Genomic DNA, 25,485 nt, shown 5'->3' with positions numbered 1-25,485 from the left:
GACGGGGACCTGGGGCTGGGTTTGGTCACCCAAGGAGAGAGCGTGGGGGAGTGGAGCTGGGGAGAAGATGCAGTCCATGACCTCACCTTCACGTGGGTTATAGTAATCAAATCGTGTTCCAGCCCTCGCTCCCCCAGCTGTACGGAGTAGGAATTACAAGGCTGGAATGGAGAGTAGAGAAAGGTTGTCCGTCTGGAACACAGGGGGCTTATCTGGGCTCTAGGGGAGCTCCAGGCTTGTGGGGAGAACAGAGGGAAGAGAAGAGGAACCGGACAAGAGAGGGAAGGGCAGAGCAGCCAACTTCGCTCTTGCCAGTCTTAAGCGGGACCAGATGGGATGGGCTCCCTCACCCTCCCAGCACCTGTCATTTAATGCGAGTGACGTCTCTAGGCCACCTGGAGTTCTGAAGGGACTGCGGACGGCTGCCCTGTGCAGCCTCTCTCCTTCCCGTGTAGCTTCTCTGGTGCTGCAGGCGTGGATGAAGTTTCCAATGCCGACGCTGGGCCAAGCAATGCGGACAGGATTTCTTTACGGACAAGCTTTGCGCTCCATTCCGCTGTAAGTGTCTTTGGCCTGGAGTCTGCTTGGGCTGCCGCTCCGTTTGATGTAACTTGACACTCTCATAGTGGGAGGAGCCTCGCTCACCTGAACGTGTGTCTTGCTTAGCTTTTTCTCGTTGGATTGGTTGGAGAAAAAGCAGCTAGCTTATTCTGTGAACTGTGTGTGGAGTCCAGAGACAGGAAGGAGGTTTCTAGGTCTGTGTTGTTGACCTAATTCTGGATTATGTTTTTAGAGTTGCTGACCTAATTCTGCATTATGTTTTCATTGAATGAGTTGATTATTTTTGTATCCTTTTCTGGTAAGTGAATTACCTTCACTACTTTCATATTTTTTCCATGCCCCAACTTCCAGCTCCTCTCCACATTTTGTAAGCACTTGAAAATTCACTCTGTAAGCTATTTTTCATTCTTTAACCCAGTAGGAATAATCTTTGCCTGCTTATCATTTGAATGTCAGCATTGCTTCTGGGCTGGGGCATAAATTGTATGGGGAGTAAGTTGATGTTTGTGGCAAGGCTTTAAAGAGGCTATGTTCTTGGTGTTGCATTTAATATTTAATGTGCCAATGGAATCTTTTTACTTTAATCGCTTCCTTGGGTGATTAAATATGCGTCACCAGACCTGGCTTTCTTTCATCAACCTTGAAAAAAAACCAGTTCCTTGTTAAACAAGTCAGTTACTTGTTCTCTGAAGTTATGTTCGCCGGATACCGTGACTACTGACATTGTTTTTTGTGTTTCCATTTCAGTGCAAGGGATGAAAGCAAATCACTTTAAAGATAAATATTCTCGTATTTTGACACTGTGGTCCATGTGCTATCTTGTGGTTAGCTTGAATATTTGAAATATTCCAAGTTCAAGTTCACAGGCTTCATGGTAGGATTGTTTCTCAAACTTGTGCAATTATGCCCTATTTCCACTGGCATGGTATAATAAAGACTCTTGTCATGTATACATTTGATTTTTTTAAATCACTTCGCTGTTTTTCAGTAAGCTTTAAGATTCTTTTTCAGTCTTAAAAAATTAATTGAAAATAGTAACAAGATTACATGCGCCTTTAAAAATCTTTAGGAAGACAGCATTGCTTGAAGACTCTTTTCTAAAAAGATCAAGACATTCCAAAAGGAATGATTCTGATGGCAATACTGAGGATTGAGACCTTGTTATAGTTTTCTGTGTGGGTGTGAAAACTATTTCAATGTACATAGGTCCATTTGGTAACACGTTAGGGATCGATCATGCTATCTCCCTCAAACACAAATTTATTTTAGAAGATATTATAAAAATATTTTTTAAGAAATATAATTTTAAAGTTATTTGTTGTCACCGTGAACATTAAGTATGCAACTATAGTATTTGTGTTTCCTCTCCCTGTTACTAAACAACTCTAATGGAGAAAGCAGAGAAGCTGTTTCAGTCCCTGTTTCTTTTCCTGTTGTATTCACTTAGGACATTAATCTAATTACATTGTTCAGCTTTGCAGCAGTTTCTACTAATTCAGTTTAAAATCAGATTAAAACAAAACAACTTTCTTCTTCTTGTGTGTTCAAACCCATCATTTGGACTGTTCTGAACTTTTAAAAAGAATGCTTAGGAAGCTGGTGCTGTGGTGTAGTGGGTAAGGCTACCGCCTGCAGTGCCAGCATCCCATGTAGGCACCGGTTCAAGTCCCCGCTGCTTCACTTCTGATCCAGCCCTCTGCTGTGGCCTGGGAGGGCAGTGGAATATGGCCTGGGTCCTTGGGTCCCTGAACCCATATAGGAGACCTGGAGTAAGCTCCTGGCTCCAGCTTCAGATGGGCACAGTTCCGACCATTGCGGCCCGTTGGGGAGTGAACCAGTGGATGGAAGACTTCTCTCTCTCTGCCTCTGCCTCTCTGTAACTCTGCCTTTCAAATAAATAAATAAATTTTAAAAGAAAACAACAACAAAAAAAGAATGCTTAGCCAATTTTTCTCCTCCAACCACAATTTGACGCAATTTCCTAAAACCCAAGAAAACTGTGCCACATTCAAAGATCCTGGAGTTAGTTGTTGAGGTGGTGTTCCTGATGATGGGGAGAAGCTAAGTGGACCACCACGGGGTGTTTTCTTTATGCGTGGTGGAGAGAGCCGGGGCTGGAGAACCAGGGCTAAGTCTTAATTAGTCTTAATTAAGGCTGGGGTTTCCCTCTGATTTCAGCATTTCCATGGGTCCTTGTTTTCATGCGGACTTTGTTCTTCCTCCCCCCGTTGCCTGCCCATTTTTTTCCCTTCATACAGATATTTTTAACAAAATGTGATCATATTTGGATGCCCTCTGAGCTTTGGAAAGATATTTTCTTTGGGTTCAGTCCATTGGGTGCATTTAGTGCTGCTATGAATGCATCAGAGAACTAAGTGGGATAAAGCTTGAAGTATTGAATTATCTGATGTTCCTTCTTGGGTCATATCAGCTGCAAAGTTTTACTTCCTTTTGCTGCTTAGAAAATGTGACCCATTGTCAGCAGGGAATTCCCAAGCCACAGAAGCTCCACCATAGCTCCAAGTCCTGCAAATCAAAGATCTTCCTGCTTCTCCAGGTCACCCCAATGTTTGCTTTATGACTTCATGAATTTGAAAGGAGAGGCTCTGTCTTCAGCAGTTGTGAGAGAATCTCAGCTCCAGATCCATGGCATGGCAAAGCAGAGAGCGTAACCGTGTCAACTTGAAGATTGTGTTAGGTAGAGAAACAAGGCACTGGTTTACTTATTTTTTAAAAATTTTTTAAAAAAGAGTTATTTATTTATTTGAAAGAGTTACAGAGAGAGGGGAGGAGAGGCAGAGAGAGAGGTCTTCTACCTGCTGGTTTACTCACCAGTTGGCCGCAACAACCAGAGCTGTGCCGATCCGAAGCCAGGAGCCAGGAGCTTCCTCTGGGTCTTCCCATGTGGGTGCAGGGGCCTAACGATTTGGGCCATCTTCTACTACTTTCCCAGGCCATAGCAGAGAGCTGGATCGGAAGTGGAGCAGCCGGATCTCAAACTGGCGCCCACATGGGACGCCGGCACTGCAGGCAGTGGCTTTGCCCGCTATGCCACAGTGCCAGCCCCACGGCACTGGTTTAGATGTGAGTAGTTGCCCCTTATCTGTGGTTTTCCTCTCTGTGACTTCAGTGACCTGAGCACTCAACAATGGCCTGAAAAAAGTAGGTGGAAAATTCTAGAAGTTCTTAAATTGTACATCATTGTGTGTGGTGTGGTGAAATTTTTTTTTATTTGACAGGTAGAGTTAGACAGTGAGAGAGAGAGACAGAGAGAAAGGTCTTCCTTCCATTGGTTCACCTCCCAAATGGCTGCTACGGCTGGAACTATGCTGATCCGAAGCCAGGAGCCAGGTGCTTCTCCTGGTCTCCCATGGGGTGCAGGGCCCAAGCACTTGGGCCATCCTCCACTGCACTCCCGGGCCACAGCAGAGAGCTGGACTGGAAGAGGAGCAACTGGGACTAGAACCTGGCGCCAATATGGGATGCCAGTGCCGCAGGCGGAGGATTAACCAAGTGAGCTGTGGCACTGGCCCCTGTGTGGTGAAATCTTACAACATTCTATTCCATCCCATCCAGGATTTGACTCCTCTTTTTGTCCAGAGTAACTTTGCTGTGTGTGCTGCCTGTCCAGTAGTCACTTAATGGCTGTCTTAGAAATCAGACTGGCTGTCCCAGTATCACAGTACTTCTATTCCAGGAGCCCTTATTTTACTTAATATCGGCTCAAAAGCACAAGAGAAGTGATGTTGGCAATTCCAATATGCCGAAGAGAAGCCATAAAATGCTTTAACTGAAAAGGTGAAGGTTTTCCACTCAAGGCAATTTAAAAAACCTGTATGTTGAGGAGCCTAAAATCTAGGGTAAGAATAAATTTTCTTAAGTTGTGAAGAAGGAAAATGAAATTCATGCTAATTTTGCTATTGCACCTCAGACAGCAAAGGTTGTGGCCACAATGTATGATGGCTGCTTAATTAAGATGGGAAAAACATTAAATTTTAGGGCTTGGTACTACCTGTGGTTTTGGGCATTCCTTGGGGGTCTCAGTATATAGCACCCAAAGAGAAGGGGGGATGACTTAGATGATTTATAAAGAAGAGAGTTGGGGTGATGATTTGGGCTAGAACTGATAGCAGAGGTGGCTGGAATAGAGGTTTTTGCCTCCCCCATAGAAAAGAATTTCCGACATGGGGCAGAATAGTAAGCAAGGTAACACAGTTAATGAGGTAGTGCATCCATCAGAACAGACGGCCACCTCTTCGGAGAAATGTGAGTGCACCAGGTTACATTCAGACTGGGGAAGGCAAGGCAGCAGACTTTAATACAGAGACTACATCTGAGACGCATGGGCATCTCAGCACAGATCTGTGAGCCCAGTGTGCATTCAGACTGGGGCTTATTACAGGTAGGGGGCCCAGTTCTTCCCGTGGAGTTTCCTTTTCCTCATCCTCTTCCATCTTCCTACCTAACAGAACCACTGGGCATTAGATAAACCGTTCAAAATCTGTTCAGCCTTTGACTAGACAGGTAAGTCTGATATGTCTAAAAGTTTTTTCATCTGTAAAGATAAAGCATAAGGGGCGGTGTTGTGCCATAGTGGGTTAACCTGCCTCCTGTGGTGCTGGCATCCCATATGGGCAAAAGTTCGAGTCCTGGCTGCTCCACTTCAGATCCAGCTCCCTGCTAATATGCTTGGGAAAGCAGCGGAGGATGGCCTAAGTGGTTGGGCCCCTGCACCCACGTGGGAGATCCAGATGGAGCTCCTGGCTCCTGTCTTCGGATTGGCCCAGCTGTGGCCATTGTGGCCATTTGTGGAGCGAACCAGAAGATGGAAGATCTCTCTGTCTGCCCCCTCCCCCCCCCGCCTTTCAAATAAATAAATCCTAAAACAAAAATGATACTACATAATGTTTAGGGGATATTGTGGGACCAAGATATCTGTTATATCTGGCATAAAATAGGTCCTCAGTAACTGTCTCATTTATTCATAAGTGTATTATCTAATTTTTTCATACAAAGAATAATCATGACACGTTTCTTGGTGACCTTCCTGATGAAATAGAGGTGAGGGATATTGAAGTGCTGACCCCTGCTGGTGAGTTCCTGGTTGCCCTGTGTGGGCCTTTCCCTGAGCCTCTGGAGAGTGAAGCTTTTTCCTCTGTTTTCTTTGTGCTCTGGCCGCCCTTAGGCCGTTACATTTAGCTCAGGGTTCCTGCACTCTCTCCTGGATGGAGAGCATTTCTGTAGACAGGGATCATCTTACACATATTGTCTCCCTCCCTCCAACTGTCTAGTGTAGGGACTGGCATAGACGTCACCATTAGTTGGAATGAAATGGATTGAATTTAATTGGATCAAATACCTGCATAGAAAACAGAACTGGGCTGCCCAAGTCTGTGAGGCACTTCATTTTACAGACTTATTTTTTTAAAAGATTTATTTGAAAGAGTTACACACAGACATACACACACACACACACACAGATCTTCCCTCAGTCCCTAAATGGCCTCATCAGCTGGGGCCAGGCCACACTGAACCAGGAATCAGGAGCTTCATCCGGGTCTCCCATGTGGGTACGGTGGCCTGAGCACTTGGGCCATCTTCTGCTGCTTTCCCGGACACATCAACAGGGCGCTGGATTGGAAGTGGAGCAGCCAGGACTTGAACTGGTGCCCATGTGGGATGCCAGTGCTTCAGGTAGTAGTTTAACCTTCTGTGCCACAGCACAGGCCCCTACAGACTTATCTTTTAAACACATATTTATTTATTTAATTATTTTTATTTATTTAAAAAGCAGAGAGACAGAGATAACACAGGTAGACATGGAGATCTTCCGTCTTCTGCTATACTCCTCAAATGCCAGTGATGGTTGGGGCTGGTCCCAGGGGCTGGTAGCTATCCAGTTTTCCCATGTGGGTGGCACCAAAGCACTTAAATCATCACTTGCTGCCTCCCAAGGTACATATCAGTGAAAGCCAGAGCCAGGATGTGAACACAGGCTCTCCGCTGTGGGATGCAGGTGTCCCAAGTGTATCCAACGCCTACTCATACAGCCCTGTGCTTGATTTCAGGCCCCCAGTCTTGGTTTCACATTGGGCTTCATCTCACCTTTGATGCTGTTCAGAATTCCAGTTGTTGTCGCAGGCAAGCAATGAGCTGATGTCCTGCTGCCAGCAGATGTCAGCTTTTTCGAGGCTTCAGGGTTGGACTTGCCATTCTCCGGGACATGGTTGGGCTGTGATTGGGTCTTCTGGACTACAGGGGTAGGGCAGGTATGAGCTTAGGAATCATGCTTGGATGTCGTGGGTTTCTCTGTGGACTTAGTGACTTTAGCTTGTCAATAGGGGGATGTCTGTAGCTACTGTTGACGCCCAGGTTCACTTTTGTGTCCTCAGGTTTCCTGTTTAAGAAAAAGGGAGTAAGCTATTCCACTTATGGTGGCAGTCAAAAATAACAGTGATATCTTGAAAGACAGAAAAAACCTAGTGCTATTGTTATATATACATTTTTTATATGGTTGCCACATCTGTTACTTAGATTACAGTTGAAGTATAGGCTCCTTTGTAAGACTCTCGTATTCTTGAGGACGAAGCACAATTTAAAAATACATCCTTCTATCTGTTCTAATTCTTTGCTCTCCTTGTAAATTTTTAAGGTGGAGTGAGAGAGAGAGGGAGAGATGGAGAGATGTAGAGAGAGATCTTCCATCCATTGATTCACTCTGCAAATGGCTGCAATGGCCAGGGCTGGGCCAGGCTGAAGCCAGGAGCCAGAAGCTTCATCTGGGTCTCCCATGTGCATGCAGGGTCTCAAGGACTTGGGCCATCTTTCACTGCTTCGCCAGGCACATTAGCAGGAAGCTGGATTGGAACTGGAGCAACCAGGACTTGAATTGGGACCCATATGGGATGCCAGCATTGCAGGCAGCAGCTTAACTCATTCATTGTGGCATAACACCAGCCCTTTTGCTCTCCCTTTATTAAAAAAATATTCATTTGAGAGGCAGGGAGAGAGAGAGAGAGAGAGAGAGAGATTGATTTCATCAGCTGGTTGTCATTCCAAATGTCTGCCACAGCCAGTGCTGGGCTAGGTTGAAGCCCCAAGCAGGAAATTCAATCCAGGTTTCCCACATGCATGGCAGGAACACAATCACTTGAACCAGCACCACTGTCTCCCACGGTCTGCATTGGCAGGAAGCTGGAGCCAAACCCAGGAATTGAACCGGGGCACTTTTGTTGCCAAATGACCCCCCAAGCCTATTGGAGATGTTGCTCTAGAACCCTCAGATCTGGGTCTACTTGCCTGAGGCACCGAAAGCCAATCAGTGACATTGTGGTGGTAGAAGAAAGTAAGAGTTTATTGCAAAGGTTGCAAAGGCAAAGCAAGAAGCTGGACAGCTATTGCTTAATTCTTGGGCTCCCCAAGAATTCTCACAGATTGAAACTGGAGCTGAGAGGTTGTGTTCAGCTCGTTTGGAAGTTCTTGCTTGCTCAGTCATACGCACCACCTTCCTTTGATTTGTCAGTGATACTGTGTTCTTTATGGAATTTTTGTAATGGCCTTGTGGGCTTCAGTTGGCCTGGGGATTATATAAATGGTAGCTAGCTTTTGCCCCAGATCTGGAATATGCTTGCCTGGAGACCTGGAATTCTCCTACACAAACCCTACCAGACAGGACTGCTTACCAAGATTTTATCTGTTGGAGAAGCAAATGACTTCTTGAGTCCAGTAATTAGCACCTTGTAGGGCTAGATACACAGGTCTCTCAGTTCAGTGACTTCCTTTTGGTAAAGGACAGGCATAGATACCTTGGGCTAAGGGAGGCAGGGGAAAGGCTGGGTCCTGCCTTTGCAAGATAGGGGTTTGGTCTCACTTTGATATGGGCATGGGTGTCTTTTCTACTAGGCTAGATGCTTTCCCCACTCTTTTTTTTTTTTTAAATGAGACTATACTTCTTATCTTATTCAAGAATTGACTTAGTTGGATGAAGGAGTGCAGTGTGTGGATCCAATAAGGGTTGTATGATCTGAGGCTGACACTGTGGCATAGCGGGTAAAGCTGCTGCCTGCAGTGCCGGCATCCCATGTGGGCACTGCTTTGAATACTGGCTGCTCCACTTCTGATCTAGCTCTCTTCTATGGCCTGGGAAAGTAGTAGAAGATGGTCCAAGTCCTTGGACCCTTGTATCTGTGAGGGAGACCTTTAAGAAGCTCCTGGCTCCTGTCTCTTGGCTTTGGATCGGCCCAGCTCCATAGCAGCCATTTGGGGAGGGAACCAGTGGATGGAGGACTTTCTCTCTCTCTCTCTCTGCCTTTCAAATAAATAAATAAAAAAAAACTTTAAAAAGTGGTTGTATTGTCTGTATAATTTTATTTATTTAGTTATTTTAAAGATTTATTTATTTGAAAGGTGGAATGACAGAGACAGAGATGGTTCAGCTCTGGTTTATTCTCCAAATGGCTGTAACAGTGAGGTCTGGGCTAGGCTGAAGTCAGAAGCCTAGAACTCCATCTGGGTCTCCCATGCGGGTGGCAGGAGTCCAAGCACTTGGGCCATCTTCCGCTGCGTTCTTGAGTGCATTAGCAGGGAGCTGGATCAGAAATGGAGCAGCCGGGACTCAAATAGGCACTCCAGTATAGGTTGCTGGTGTTTTTTTTTTGGACAGGCAGAGTTAGACAGTGAGAGAGAGAGACAGAGAGAAAGCTCTTCCTTCCGTTGGTTTACCCCCCAAATGGCCACAATGGCCAGTGCGCTGCGCCGATCTGAAGCCAGGAGCCAGGTGCTTCCTTCTGGTTTCCCATGAGGGTGCAGGGCCCAAGCACTTGGGCCATCCTCCACTGCCTTCCCGGGCCTCAGCAGAGGACCGGAAAAGGAGCAACCGGGACAGAATCCAGCGCCCCAACCGAGACTAGAACCTGGGGTGGCGGCGCTGCAGGTGGAGGATTAGCCTGGTGAGCCGTGGCGCCGGCCACGTTGCTGGTGGTTTAAACAGCAGCTTACCCTATTGCCCCACAACACCTGCCCCCATCTGTATAATTTCAAAAAAATAGTAAACCCACCTGAAAGGCAGTTTGCTTTTGATATCGTTATAGGTTAACCATTCTAAACAAATGTTAGTGATAAAATACTCTTCCCTGTGTTTACTGTTGAATTTTAATAATGTAATCATATATGTGATCTGCAAATAAGTCCATGTGCATTTTTTTATAAACTATTTCTATGTGGTTGTTAATTCTGAGAACGCATAATAATTGGCTCATGATCTACGTAAGTGAAGTACTCACATTCACTCTTTGTTTCCATTTTATTTTTTAAGTAATTAACTAAACTGCATTTGAAAAGTAGAGACAAGAGCAGAGACAAATGGACACAGAGGGATATCCCATCAGCTGGTTCACTTCCCAATGCCCACAGCAGCCAGGGCTGAGGCAGTCCAAAGCCAGGAGCTGGGAACTCGGCCTGGGTCTCCCACGTGGGAGGCAAGGATCCCAGCACTTGAGCCATCACTTGCTGCCTCACAGGAGGCACCTGGGCAGGAACCTGGACTCAGCAGCAGAGTCCAGGACTGTGATGTGGGATGCATGGAACAAAGTGGTGCCTTAACTGTTGTGCCAAATGGCTGTCCCTGCTGTTCCCCCCTTGCTAAAAAAATGGATAAGCCTTCATTATTTCACAGTTTCTGGGTCTCTGGTCATCAGTTGCAGTGAAGGTGTGGCTGGGCGTCACCTGGAGGCTGGGCTGCGTGGAGGCTGGAGGCTGGGCAGGAAGATCCGCTTTCCAGGGCAGCCTTGGGTTTCTCGGTTCCTCCCCAGCTGAGCCTCTCCCAGGACAGCTGACTTCCCCTGAAGGGAGGGACCCACATGCATTCATCTCAATAACTTCCTAAGATGTCTGGATTGTTTGAATTCTCTTCAATGGTAGTTGGAGCTCCTGGTCACTGTGCTACTGCGCATGTCTGTGTTTAGACAAATAGATGGGAAATAAGCAGTAATGGCTGTGATCGGACAGATGGGACAGTAATGAGGTCACCTTTCCTTTGCTTCTGTCACTCCTGTGACATTTTGAATTTAAAGTTTGTGTTTACAATTTGGAACAGCATAAAGGGTAATGGGTAAAATTTTAAGATTGCTTTTAGAGGCAGAGGGAGATTTTATTGAATTTGAGTAACATCTTTAAAATGAAAATTTATTTTACTTTTAAGATTCTTGCTGGTCTAATTGATTTTATTAAAATTCTTTAGTTGTTTGAGAGGCGGGGAGAGAGAGCGAGCCAGCCAGCGAGCTACCGTCCGCTGAGTCATTCCCCAAATGCCTGCATTCTCTGGGGTTAGGCCTGGGTCTGGCTGAAGCTAGAAGCAGGGAACTCAATCCAGGTCTCCCCCTTGGGTGGTAGGAATCCAACGACTTGAGCCCCACCGCTGCCACTTGGCATGAGGCTGAAGTCATGAGCTGGAGGCCGGTAGGAAGCCCAGCCAGTCTGACATGGGATGCAGGTGTCTCTACAGCTAAGCCAAACGCCTGCCCCTCTTGCTCGTTTTAAAAGCAAAAGAAGCCCCACCCCCCACCCCACTGTGGCATAGCAGGTAAAGCCATTCCCTGAGGTGCTGCCATCCCATATAGGCATGGGCTCAAAACCCGGCTTCTCCTCTTCTGATCCAGCTCTCTGCCTATGGCCTGGGAAAGCAGTAGAAAATAGCCCAAGCCCTTGGGCTCCTATACCCATGTGTGAGACCCAGAGGAGGCTCCTGGCTCCTGGCTTCGGATCAGAGCAGCTCTGGCCGTTGCGGCCAACTGGAGAGTGAACCAGTAGGTGGAAGACCTCTCTCTCTCTCTCTCTCTGCCTCTCCTTCTCTCTCTGTGTAACTCTTGACTTTCAAATAAATAAGTAAATCTTAAAAAAAAAAGAAGGAATAAGAAAATATATTACATCAGTATGATTTACTAGTTACCAAATTGTAAGTTTCCCAGGCATATCATTTTTATTAAAATTCACTTATTCAGTGATTATAATGTTACTTCTTATATATGGATAAATTCATATTCACCATTATATATATAGATAAGCTAGTAAATATGTGCACATTCTTCCCTCTCTATTCCAAATATACATGAAAGTGGGACCAGTGCTATTGCGCAGCAGGTTAATGCCCTGGCCTGAAGCACTGGCATCCCATGTGGGTACTGGTTCGAGACCCGGCTGCTCCACTTCCAATCCAGCTCTCTGCTTTGGCCTGGGAAAGCAGTAGAGGATGGCCCAAGTGCTTGGGCCTCTGCACCCACATAGGAGACCAAGAAGAAGCACCTGGCTCCTGGCTTCAGATCAGTGCAGCTCTGGCCATTGCAGCCATTCGGGGAGTGAACCAACGGAAGGAAGACCTTTCTCCCTGTCTCCTTCTCTCACTGTCTGTTACTCTACCTCTCAAATAAGTAAATAAATCTTTAAAAAAAAAACCCATGAAAGTGGCTGGCACCGTAGCTCACTAGGCTAATCCTCTGCCTGCGGCACTGGCACCCTGGGTTCTAATCCCTGTTGGGGCGCCAGTTCTGTTCCGGTTGCTCCTCTTCCAGACCAGCTCTCTGCTGTGGCCTGGGAAGGCAGTGGAGGATGGCCCAGGTCCTTGGGCCCTGCACTGCATGGGAGACCAAGAGGAAGCACCTGGCTCCTGGCTTCGGATCGGTGCAGTGCGCTGGCCATTGTGGTCATTTGGGGGGTGAACCAACGGAAGGAAGAGCTTTCTCTCTGTCTTTTTCTCTCTCACTGTCTAACTCTGCCTGTCAAAAAAATTTAAAAAAAAAACATGAAAGTAATAAAGGTATTGTCTTGTTACCTTTTTCCTTTTTGAATGATAGCATTTCTTTTTTATTCTTTATATTTTTTTTTTACATGATCGTATCTTCTAAGTTCTGTGAAAATAAAAGAGCTCCTATTTATGCTGCTTTTCTGGCCATTCTCACCAGGGTATTTGCTTCCTTTTACAAGTATAACTAAAAATAACTTTGTCATTTAGAGAAGGGCGGTGTTAAAAATTGGTTTACTCCAGGTCAAATTTGCTGAGTATGTTACTGCTTCAGGAATAGTTTTCCATGTAAACTTTACCATCTGTAATAACTTTCCTTGTCCTCCTATACATAGTCAAGTAAACACATTCTGCTTTTATCTAGTGACAAGTTCCTGAAAAATTCTATGTCATCTAAGTCTCCTGAAAGCCGAGATTTTAGGGGCCGGCACTGTAGCACAGCAGGTTAATCCTCTGCCTGTGGCGCCAGCATCCCATATAGGTGCTGGTTCTGGTCCTGGCTGCTCCTCTTCCAATCCAGCTCTCTGCTGTGGCCTGGGAAAGCAGCAGAAAATGGCCCAAGTGCTTGGGCCCCTGCACTCTTGTGGGAGACTGGGGAGAAGCACCTGGCTCCTGGCTTTGGATTGGCACAGCTCTGGCAGTTGCAACCATTTAGGGAGTGAACCAATGGAAGGAAGACCTTTCTCTCTGTCTCTCCCTCTCATTGTCTGTAACCCTACCTATCAAATAAATAAATAAAATCTTTAAAAAATAAAAAAATAAAAAACATTCTCTTAAAAAAAAGAAAGCCGAGATTTTAAAATGTATTTTTCTGAGCACACGAGTTATTAATTCTCTTTTCAACATTTTCACACCCATTTACCTTCTATTACCTTTTTATTTTTAAGATTTATTTATTTGAAAGGCAGAGTTACAGAAAGACTGGAAGAGGGAGAGACAGAAATCTTCCATCTGCTGATTCAACTAATGGCTGCAAAGGCCAAGGCTGGGCCAAGCTGAAGCTGGGAGCCAGTAGTTCTCCCACAGGGATGCAGGGACCCAAGAACTTGGGCCATCTTCTGCTGCTTTCCTAGGTACTTCGGCGAGAAGCTGGATTGGAAGTGGAGCAGCTGAGACTGGAACCGGTGCCCAAGTGGGATGCCAGCCCTGCAGGTGGCGACTTAACCCACTATGCCACTGTGCAGGTCCTGCCTTCTATTACCTTTTATCCTTAAAGGAAAATCAGGGAGCATCCACAAGGCCTGTTCGAGTTCCGAGCATTGAATGCTAGGTATTTCTCATGCTCGCATGTTCCTGCACTGATCAGAAAGGCATAGCCCCTTTCAATCCCAAAACTACTTCGTTCCTGCCTTGTGGGTCCTCCCTGGATGGCTTTGGGATGGCAGGCTAGTATGGTTTCCAGGTCATCTGCTTCCTGCAGATTTGAACTCACGAGCTACCTTCTTTCCAGATAGTACCAAAGTAGCAGAGCATTCTCTGCCAAAGACAGAATGGGAACCACTCATTTCAAAGATGAGGACACGGTCACTCTGATGTAGTGTGGAATTCCTGGTCATATTTAGGAACAGGCATGTAGTGCATACTTGAATATGTTGGTTAAATGAATGAGGTCCTGACATTACTGTTAAAAATCAATCAAGAATTTCTGAATGTCCCTTAGACTGTTCTTAAGAAGTAGCATCATGGGAGTGGTGTTGTGCAGCTACTTGCAACACTACTGTCCCATATTGGAGTGTGAGTTCAAGGACTGAGAAAGCAGTGGAAGGTGACCCAAATGTTTGTGCCCCTGCCACCCATGTGGGAGACCAGGAGACAATTCCAGGCTGCTGCTTTTGGCCTGGTCCAGCTTGGCTCTTGCAGTAATTTGGGTGAGTGAATCAGCAGGTGGAAAATTCAATCTCTCTCTCTTTCCCCCCACCTCCGCTTCTTCCCTTCCTCCCTACCTCTTTCTCTGTAACTCTGCCTTTTAAATAACAAATAAATAAATCTAAAAAAAAATTTCTGGCTTTAGCCTTAAAAAGATCAGGGCATAAATCTTGCCCCCTTAAATATGTTATCTGGGTGATCATGGGCAAAGGGCTGATCTCGATGGGACTTTCTTCATCTTTCCAGTTACCAGGGTTGCATGGATTAAGTGGAATAACAGATGGTAGAATGGCCAGAATATCACAGGCTCTGTTGACTGGCAGGTGTAACTGTGGCTTATAGAACCATTTTAGGTTTGTCTTGGCTACGTCTGTAAGAGTGGGCTTCAAACAGTTCATGGAAAATGTGTATTATGAAAAAGCATGTTTGGATTTCCAGTTGGTTTTGTATCAGATTATATTTATGTTTCAATTCCTTTTTCCATGAACTTCGAGAAGCATCCTCATATGTGAGCTTTTGCCTGCAGAATTGATACAAAGCACTGGTTTTCCCTGGAGTTCATAGGAGAACTCCTTCATGTGGAAATAGTACACAAGCACCTGGGGAGTGTGATCTGGGTGCTGCTTTTATTATTTGCTTCATGTAAGTTGTTTTATTGTTCTTAACTCATCTCCCTTTGGATTTATTGGCGTCTGTCCTAGTATATGTGATGCTGATCACAGAGTAATTTGGAGGTTAAAGGGATGATGTATTCCATTGACTGCAGGAGCTTTTCCAGAAAGAGGGTCAATGTTTACCTCTTAAATATGGGATGGCGGGGCTGGCATTGTGGCATAGCATAGCAGGTGAAACCTCCACCTGTGCCATGTGGGTGCCAGTTCCAATCCAGCTCCCTGCTAATATGCCTGGGAAAGCAGCAAAGGGTGGCCCAAGTTCTTTGGCTTCTGCACCCACATGGTAGACCTGGACAAAACTCTTGGCTCCTGGCTTTAGCCTAGGCCAACTCTGGTTGTTATAGCCTTTTGGAGAGTGAACCAGCAGATGGAAAATTTTTCTCTCTTTCTCTGTCCTCTTCTCTCTGTAACTCTTTCAAATAAATGAAAAATAAATCTTTAAAAAAATATGAGGATGTCTTTATATATGGTTACAATAAAGGTTTGGAAATATTTTGGATGAGTCTCTTATATATACAGGGTCTAGAGACTCCCCAGGTGAGGCACACAAGCATAACCTGAATATATGTTAGAATGATAATAGATGACGAAAAAGGCACCTATTGCTTTTTACATGAAAAATCCCAATTGAACTCATAAGGAGCTTTTGGAAACCTCTGATACAGTTTCTGAGAAAGTGATCAGGGCTATTTATTTAAACCATCAACTCAGTGTATGTAATCCCTTTGGGCTAAGAAGGAAAATTATTTTTTTTCTTCAAAAAGTAATTTCCACATCCAATGAAACTCTTAGACTGGTGTCTATTTTTAATGAACAAATATGAGAGCTGGGAAAGTCATTTAATTTGTCTGTGTCAGTTTCTTTTTCCATAAAATGAGGGAGCTGAAGCAGGTGCTCAGACTTCTTGTGCCCTTGCATTCTTGGGTTTGTAATGCAAATCAGAAGGATTGAACGGCTGTTGACATCTGCCAATCATTTTGTGTCCTTCCAGGGAATGTAGTCTGACCTCTAGATTGTACACTCCTAACAAAGGGAAAGAGTCCTTTACATTTGTATAAGTGGCAAAACATGCAGGAGGAGAACTTTGGTTTTTCACTGTTTTTTACCCCCTTTTCACCTAGCAAGGCCTGGCTCTTTCATCTGAAGTTAAGCAGATGCTGGTTTCTGTTGAGTTTTTCCTGGTGGCTTCTCAGGGTTATTGTGCTTTGCTCTGATAGAATGTGCCATGTTAAAACCTTTCTCCCTTTTAAGAAAACTTCTTAACTGTGTCACACCACACTGTTTTTCGTGCACCTTGTTGTAAATTTGCTTCATAAATCTTAAAAATGCAAAGCTCATGTAGCCTGGCATTAATTTTTAAGTGACATTGATGTTCATACTTTGCATCAAATTTGACTTTCTCTTCGGCCCTTTCTCTGTTTCTTTCTTTTCTTTCCTTCCTTCTGTTATGGGGGAGCCTAAGTCAAAATCAATATTTTGGGGTCCTTGCCATTTATATAGAGAAGACTTCTAAATACCAGCTCAAATGAAGCAGACAACATGGTAAGGTTTGAGATTTATTTAGAGAGTGAGAGAAATACACAGGAACGTGAGGGCTTTGTTAAGGGAGAGTGAGTCAGAAAGTTTAAACAGGAAGCTCCAATCCAAAATCTTGGGGGGCAGGTCCGTGGCCACGTGCAGGGCTCTGCAGGCCAGAGGCAAGCAGTTGGGGGGCAGGGGAAGGGCCAAGAGCAGGGGCAAAAAGGACCTCACATGGGTGACAGGGGTCCAAGCAGCTGAGCCCTCACCTGCTGCCTCCCACGATGTGCATCAGCAGGGAGCTGGAGTCAGGAGCCAGAGCCAGGCATTCCAGTATGAGATGTGGGCACCTTGAGTGGAATCTGAAACACGAGGTCAAATACCCACCCTGATCCACTTTACAGCAAAATTTCAAAATGTTCCCCTTAGGGGGATTCAGCTACAGTCGATTTATTTACTGAACAATTAAATGAGTGTTCACTCTTCTGGGTGCTGTGGAAATGGCAGTGAACCAAAGAATAAAAATTCCAGCCCTCACAGAGCTGGAATTCTAAGGAACTGGGCATCAATAAGCACTACCACGTGTAGTGTCATCTGATGGTGGTGCGTGCCATGGAGAAAAATAAAGGGGTTATATTGTCAAGGAACGTGGCTGTAGAGGGTGGCCTTGATGACATTTACCCCTGAGGAGATAGGTGAGGGGAGGGGTCTGGATAAACGAGAGAGGGATACTGGACGGTGCTTTCCTGGCAACTTCATGAAACCCTTATAGGAGGAGCAAAGGCAGCAGCAGGAGGAACCATGCAGTGTGTTAGGGACTTTTGTGTGTATTAACCAGGGACCTGGCTGGCCCTTGGTGTGGCTATAGTTCTTATCCTGCCAGGTGCAGCTTTGGGCTAGAGGTTCAGATGCAGCGTCTCACACTGAAAGGCCTGGCCTGTTCCTGGGTCCAGCTGCGGACTCCAGCTTCCTGCTATTGCAGACCCTGGGTGGCAGCTGTGATGGCTCAAATGATCGGGTTCCTACCATTCATGGGGGAGACCTGGATTGAGTTCCTCCTTCCTGGCTTTGGCCACAGTCCAATCTGGGCTGCTGAGGGCATTTGGAGAGTGAACCAGCAGATGGGAGCTCGTCTCTCTCTTTTTCTCTCTCATATAAAATTTTTTTCCCAGAGGTTTTAATGTTAAATAGAAGTGATATCCCTCACTCAACTCTATTTAAAGGATAGAATTACTGTTAATTTTTGTTGATTCTTATGGCAGTTTCTTTTTCATAAACCCTTTTTTGGTATATTGTTCTTCTGAACATGAATACATTAATCAAATTCTAGGAGGGGCCAGTGTTGTGTAGCAGGTAAAGCCACTGCCAGCGATGCTGGCATCACAGAGGGGCGTGGGTTTGAGTCTGGTGGCCACTGTCAATCCAGCTCTCTGCTAATGACCTAGGCAAAGCAGTGGAAGATAGTCTGAGTGTTTGGGCCCCTGCACCTACATGGGAGACCTGGATAAAGCTCTGGCTCCTGGCTTTGGCCTGACCCAGCCCTGGCTGTTGTGGCCATTTGCAGAGTGACCCAGTGGATGGCGGATCGATACACTCTGTCTCTGTCTCTCTCTCTCTGTAATTCTGCCTTTCCAATAAATAAATCTTTGAAAATAACAAAGTTCAGGGAATATAAGAGGGTGAATGAGTTCAAAGTATTCCTTGTGTAGTGGAGACAGCGAGGGGACTCTTGGGGGGCAAGGATATCATCCCTTTCCCCAGGATCTAGAGATGATCTAGACCCATTGTCATGCACACAGGGTAAAGCTTGGGGCAACATCTTTGGAGTCAGACTGCTTGCATTTTATTTTTATTTATTTATTTATTTATTTTTTGACAGGCAGAGTGGACAGTGAGAGAGAGACAGAGAGAAAGGTCTTCCTTTTGCCGTTGGTTCACCCTCCAATGGCCGCCGCGGTAGCGCGCTGCGGCCGGCGCACCGCGCTGTTCCGATGGCAGGAGCCAGGTGCTTCTCCTGGTCTCCCATGCGGGTGCAGGGCCCAAGCACTTGGGCCATCCTCCACTGCACTCCCTGGCCACAGCAGAGAGCTGGCCTGGAAGAGGGGCAACCGGGACAGGATCGGTGCCCCGACCGGGACTAGAACCCGGTGTGCCAGCGCCGCAAGGCGGAGGATTAGCCTAGTGAGCCGCGGCGCCGGCCCGACTGCTTGCATTTTAGACCCCACTAGTACTCACCCCACTGTGACCTTGGGCAAGAAACTGAAAGTGTAAATGCTTCCATTTCCCCATCTGTAGAATGAAGGAAATACTCATTGTATTGTTCTGAGGCTTAAGTGAGATTCTATGTAATATATGTATAAAAATACAATGGATTTAGCATAATAGTTAGCAAATAAAAAACAGCCAATAAGGGTTAGCTTTTATCAGCATATTTCATTCCCATGGAAAGCTTTTATAAGATTTATTTTATTTATTTGAAAGAGAGTTACATAAAGAGGTAGTGCCAGGGAGAGAGGTCTTCCATCCATCCTCTGGTTCAATCTCCAAAGGGCTGCAATGGCTGAAGCTGAGCCAATCTGAAGCCAGGAGCCAGGAGCTTCTTCTGGGTCTCTCACATTGGTGCAGGGGCCCAAGGACAACGGGCATCCTCTGCTGCTTTCCCAGGCACATTAGCAGGGAGCTGGATCGGAAGTGGAAGAGCCAGGACTCAAACCGGCGCCCATATGGAATGCTGGTGCTGCAGGCTGGGGTTTTAACCTGCTGTGCCACAGCGCTGGTGCCCTGTGGAGAGCTTTTATGGTCATCCCACTCTACAAGTGAGGACAACGAGTCTCAGCAAGGCCAAGCAGGACTGGCATGTGATGCTTGGGAGTCCCTGCAATACGGCACCCCTGGGTTCCCAGGGTAAGAGTAGTAAGGGTAATGGCTCTCTGTCTGCCCATCTTAGATGCATAAATGCCAGATGAATGCCACTGTACAAGGTATGTGGATGTTTGCTGGAGAGCCTAATCGAATTCCTATATTTTCTTTTCTATGGCTTCAGCCAAGGATATTTTACAAATGCCTATAAGTTTTATTGCTTTCTTAGACAACTTCCATTCTTTTCACAGCTGTTTCTTGAGCATTTATTATGTTCCATGCAGTGTATTAGACACTGTGGTGAACACACTAGACCAAGTCCCCCCTCCTGTGATGGCTACAGTGAAGTGAGAGACACAGACAAATCAATCTTTAAGATACTGTGTGCTATTTGCTCTGATAGCGATTTGGCCAATTTAGGGGAGAGGTGGATTTCCTTAAGACAATACGTGTTTTCTAAACATTTAAAAAATTGCCTTTTGGGAGCATTCACCAGGTTTATTGATCATGGACGTACAACAAATAATTCTTAGAAACAATAGGCTTGTTTTTTGTTTGCTTTGCCTGATAATATGCAGAACACTGGGTGTTGCTGCTGTCTTTGAAGGCTCGGGGGTTGCAAGCAGGTACTCTGTTTGCCAACAGAGAACTCATTATCAATGTAACACATGAAGGAGATTGTGACAAAATGGACAGAGGAAAAACAGTAGGTATGGATATTCAGTGGGTTGCATTATGGGTGGGAAATGAGTGTAGTCTGCCTGGAAGCCATGTTAAATTATAAATGCTGTCAGTTATTATTTCTTGGATGGAAGGAGTAAAATAAAACTTGAAGCCATTAATTCTGCTTTGTCTGGTCTACATGGTCTACTCAGCTCTACATGCCTCGGGAAGTAGGAAGTTTGAAAACTAATAAGCTTCAATCAGACTTTTTTTGGGGTAATGCTTGTTTTGTAAATTTGCAGATAAATCGCTGCAGAAATGCAATCAAAAATTATGTATAGAATAATGTTCAATATTTACTGATTATTTATTGCCATCCATGAAAATTGCTGGCTATTTCTTTTAATCCCACCTCCATATTGCCTTTGTGTCTGCCCTCCTCATTCTGTGATGCTGTCACTCACACTTAGCTAACTCATTTGCTCGTGGCCTTGTAAGGGAATGAATGTATGCCTTGGAGAAATTCCAGCATTCTGTCTCTCCTTTGGTTGAGGGTGGGAATCACCTGCAGAATTTTACTCATTCTGCAGTTCCAGTCTCATGCCTTTGGGCCCAGAACTGTCCACAGGTCCACACGGAGAGACTCAATGACCCCTAACTCCAGCATCAGAGCTGTGAGATCCTGACTGCTCATCCTACTACAAGGTCTTTGCCAGTCCACCTGGACTTCCCCATTGTGGTCTCAATGGTTGTTCCCCAGTGTTGGGGAGGGGGCAAATGGTTAGATCACAAGGACAAAACATTCCTGAACAGGATTGGTGCCCACATAACAGAGGCTCAAGAGAGACTCATTCTTTCTACCGAGTGAGTACGCAGTGAGAAGATGCCATCTAAGAACCAGGAAGTCAGCCCCAGTCAGTTCCCGGCTCCCAGAACACTGAGAACTAAGTGTCTGTTGTTGATAAGCCACCCAGGGCATGGAATTGTGTTACAGCAGCCCAAATGGACTAAGACTCCTTATTCTCACCCTCTCTGAACTCATCTTTGTGCCTCCAGTCCTGGCGTCTTTTAGGCCCTTTCTGATTAGCTGTTGGACAGAGTGTTCCGGTACTGCTAATGCCTCACTTTGTGTCCCATGGCAAATAGCACTGCACTTCTGGAACCCTGGAGGCCAGGCCAACTTCCTTGGTGCTGGTTTATAGTGTAGTTCACCTTAGAAGTATTGTTTGGGGTTGGCATTTTGTGATGTCCCTAAGCAGAGACAGAAACAGGTGACATTTAGCAGCCTCTCACCATTGTTTTCCTGAAGACACAGGCAGGCCTCTGGCTAAACACTTAAAGTCCTTGGCATAAAAGCATCGGGCTTGCAACCTGCTTCTCCCTGCTGCATGCTACTCAGGAGAAACCTAAGGCGGGGTGAAAGAATTGTCATTGCGTTCCTCTGCCCCGGTTGGAGCCCCCAGACTTGCTTCAAGGCCGCATCACATCTTGCCATTCCTCATACGGGGTGGACGTCAACCATTTTCCTGATGTGCTAAGATTTGTCCCCAGAAGCTCTGTGTCTGAAGGAAACACCTGCTCTGCTTCCAAGACCTCAGGAAGCCCCATCCTGTCTCTGAGTCAGCCATCTGCACGGCTCCACCTTCTTCAAGAAGCCATCACGGCCGCCCAGCCCAGTCTGTCTCTGCCCAGCCTTGTCTCGCCCTAACTTGCACCCCCCAGCTGGCTGTTTCCTCAGTGCTTGGCCTGCCAAGTCCACCTGGAAGGCTTCTTTGGCTGCGTTCTTTGTTTTTACATAGTGCTCTGCCATGATTTGATTTAATTCTTTCCCTCACTGAGAAAGGCAGCATAGTGTGTCCGTGACAATAGGGATTATATCTGACTCCCAGATGAAGTGAAAGAATACACAGACTCCAAGATCAACACTTGGTACATGTGGTAAGGGTTCTTTAAACACCAGCTGACTGTGTTTTCTTCTGGCAGCAGGTGCTGTGTGGCGTGATCTTCAGCTTTGGCTTGGTGAATAGCACTGTAGCTCTGTGGGTATGAGAATGGACCTAGGTCCTCCACTGTTGGGGTTCAAATTCATTCCCTAGGTGATGCTGGGTGATTTATGCATTTTGCTTCATCTCTGTCCCTCAGTTTCCTTATCTATAGAGACAGCAATAATTATAGTTCGGTTCATAACATTGTTGTGAACATTAAATTAATTAACCTGTTAAGTGCTTAGTAGACCATGTTTCTGGTATAAAGTGTTAGGTATTTTTTTTTTTTTTGTTTTGTTTCATTTTAAATTTTTTTAACTTTTATTTAGTAAATATAAATTTCCAAAGTACAGTTTATGGATTACAGTGTCTTTTCCCCCCCATAACCTCCCTCCCACCTGCAACCCTCCCATCTCCTGCTCCCTCTCCCATTCCATTCGCATGAAGATTCATTTTCAATTATCTTTATATACAGAAGGTCAATTTAGTATATATTAAGTAAAGACTTCAACAGTTTGCACCTACACAGGAACACAAAGTGTGAAGTACTGTTTGAGTACTAGTTATAGCATTAATTCACATTGGACAACACATTAAGGACAGAGATCCTACTTGAGGAATAAATGCATAATGACTCCTGTTGTTGATTTAACAAATCGACACTCTTGTTTATGGCGTCAGTAATCACCCTAGGCTCTTGTCATGAGCTGCCAAGGCTATGGAAATATTTTGAGTTCACTGACTCTAATCTTTTTTAGACAAGGTCCTAGAAAAAGTGGAAGTTCTCTCCTCCCTTCAGAGAAAGGTACCTCCTTTGATGGCCCATTCTTTCCACTGGGATCTCATTCACAGAGATCTTTCATTTAGTTTTTTTTTTTTTTTTGCCAGTGTCTTGGCTTTCCATGCCTAAAATACTCTCATGGACTCTTCAGCCAGATTCGAATGCCTTAAGGGCTGATTCTGAGGCCAGAGTACTGTTTAGGACATCTGCCATTCTATGAGTCTGCTGTGTATCCCGCATCCCATGTTGGATTGTTCTCTCCCTTTTTAATTCTATCAGTATTAGCAGACACTAGTCTTGTTTATGTGATCTCTTTGACTCTTAGACCTATCATTATGGTCAATCGTGAACTGAAATTGATCACTTGGACTAGTGAGATGGCATTGGTACATGCCACCTTGATGGGATTGAATTGGAATCCCCTGTAAAGTGCTAGGTATTAACGACTCCCAGTGTTTAAGTCTGGAAGAGATACCCTGTGACATTAGTCTTGAAAGTGAGCTTTCATTACTAGGCAGCATTAGGTAAGGCAGGTCCCTTCTCTGCTTCTTTGCAAAACTCCAGGTCAGATTGGAACTGAATGTGGAACAGTGGCTGCAAAATAGAGGTCAGAAATCCACTGGAGCAGCCTTGTTGGGCATTGGAGTTTCTGACTCAGCTAAGTAAGGCAGATGTATTTCCCGAACTCATCCTAAGAATCACCTGGGGCACTTGTTAGACACATAGACTCCAGGCCTCTCCCCAGACCAACTGAATCAGAATCTTCAGGGAGGGGCCTTGGAATCTGGTGTCTAACAACCCATACAAATAGTACCACCTAGAAACACTAAACACTCCATCACTGGAGAAGGGTTTAGATGCACTGATGTTGGGTCTCATGCTCTGGGGGTTCTGATTTGATTGTTGTGGGGTTTGGTGTGTGAGCAAACATGTACAATCTGATTTGATTGCCTTTGTGTTTTGGCATATGTTTTAAGCATGTAGGCGTGAAGCCTTTTTTTCTTTTTTAAAAGCAGCTTTTCAGATATTTCTAATGTGAGCAAAGGTTAAAAAACCACTAAAATAGAGAGAATCAGATTTAAGTCAGCACTTTTTTCTGAAGCAGTTGGGATGCATGTTAAAAATACAGTGTTATAAGTCCCAGCCCCAGTCTGCCAAATTGGACTCTGGTCAACTGGGTAGGTAGCGTCAGGTGAGGAGAGAGGACTGAAGCCCTGGAATTTGCATTGCAAACAGACTTTCCCTGTGGTTCTCTTGCGTGCTGTATTTAAAGAGCTACCTACTCAAAGATGATTTCCCTTAGTAGGCATGTGAGAAAGTAGCTGAATGAATGACAATGAATCATTATTTCTTTTCCTTGAAAGGAGTGTGTTAGAAATGTGTTTATTTGTAATTTGTAAATAATGTGTAAATTTGTTACTTGCTCTCCTGTAATTGATGATTAGGGCTTCTGGATAATTGTCCCATTTTTAACCTCCTTTGATTTACCCAGGCAGAAATTTATGGGTGTTCTTTTTTGTGTTTTTGCACAGCCACATGGATATAGCAGGTCAGATGATGAAACAGATAAATATGCTTTGGAACTCAGTTAACTGGTTGAGCAGGTTGAGGCTCAGCATGGGGTGGCTGTGTTCTCCAGGCTGTTAAACCAAGGGTCTGAAACCACTTGGTGCCGGTAATGGATTGATTTCTACAATAGAGGTGAATGCATCAGGCAGCCAAAGCCTGATGGTGTTGAGCACTTACCTGGTCACCTTCTGCTGTGATATAATTCATATTCAGCTCACCAGTGAGCTCTGACACTTCCTCATGTAGCTTACCCACACCTTTGCCATTGAAAATGTGTGCATGGACCAGCAGCATTGGCATCACCTGGGAGCTTTTTAGAGCTGCAGACTCTCTGGCCCCATCCTACCAAGCCCAGTGTGTTGGGTTTGCCTGATAGCGTGTCTGCATCACACGCAGTAATTTCTGTTGGTATGAGTCAGCATCCATGAGTTTGATTAGCTTTAAGATACTAATAAAGTTAATTGCTGGGCCTGTGAGAGCTGCCCCAGAGGTGAATTCATCAAGAAGATGTCACTGAATGAAGGGCTGGTTGGCCTCCTCTCTTGTTCGGTGGTGCCCTTTAATTTCAGCACTGACGCTCTCTTTAAGCTGCTGTAGATAACTGTCTGGGCTCATTTCCATTTTGGCCTGTCGACTCAATGAACTCTCCCATCCAGCCCTTCCCCTGCTTGCCCAGGCTGTTTTTCAGCCAGCCAGGATTTCAGCAGTTTCTGGAGTCTTTGCAGATGGTACAGAAAGGAGATTAAAAAAAAATTCTATGGGATACATCTGTTTATGAATTATTATTAGCCTTTCTTCCATTTTAAAGATTGCTTATTTATAGCAGTTTCAGGTTCATAGCAAAATTGAGAGGAAGTTCAGAGATATCCCATATACCCTCTGCTGCTATACATGCACAGTCTCCCACATGAACAACTCCCACCCAAGTGATATATTTGTCATTATTTTTTTATTTTTTGAGAAGGGGAGGGAGGGAGGGAGAGAGAGAGAAAGCGAGAGCTCATCCTCTAGTCTATACCCCAAACGCCAGAAACAGTTGGGGCCAAAGTTAGAGCTCAATGCAGGTCTCCCAAATGGGTGGCAGGGACCCAAGTACTTGAGCCATCACAGCTGCCTTCCAGAGTCTGCATTGGCAGGAAGCTGGAGTCAGGAGCCAGAGCTGGCCATCAAAGGCAGGCACTCTGACGTGGACCGTGGGTGTCTTCATGTCGAGGC

General features: G+C 45.3%; 1 protein-coding gene across 1 annotated transcript in view; it reads left to right on the top strand.

The window, feature by feature from the left end:
* Nucleotides 1-423: 423 nt before the first annotated feature.
* RNF144B (ring finger protein 144B) overlaps nucleotides 424-25,485 on the top strand; it is a 149,850-nt gene continuing 124,788 nt past the window's right edge. Inside the window, exon 1 of the mRNA XM_062185380.1 lies at nucleotides 424-558. The gene's annotated coding sequence lies outside the window, so the exon portion shown is untranslated. The remainder of the gene's footprint in view (nucleotides 559-25,485) is intronic.

Source organism: Lepus europaeus, chromosome 3, assembly GCF_033115175.1.
Source record: "Lepus europaeus isolate LE1 chromosome 3, mLepTim1.pri, whole genome shotgun sequence".
NCBI classification, from domain to species: domain Eukaryota; kingdom Metazoa; phylum Chordata; class Mammalia; order Lagomorpha; family Leporidae; genus Lepus; species Lepus europaeus.
The sequence above is the reverse complement of the archived record's forward strand: the minus strand, read 5'-3'. Positions and strand labels throughout refer to the sequence as shown.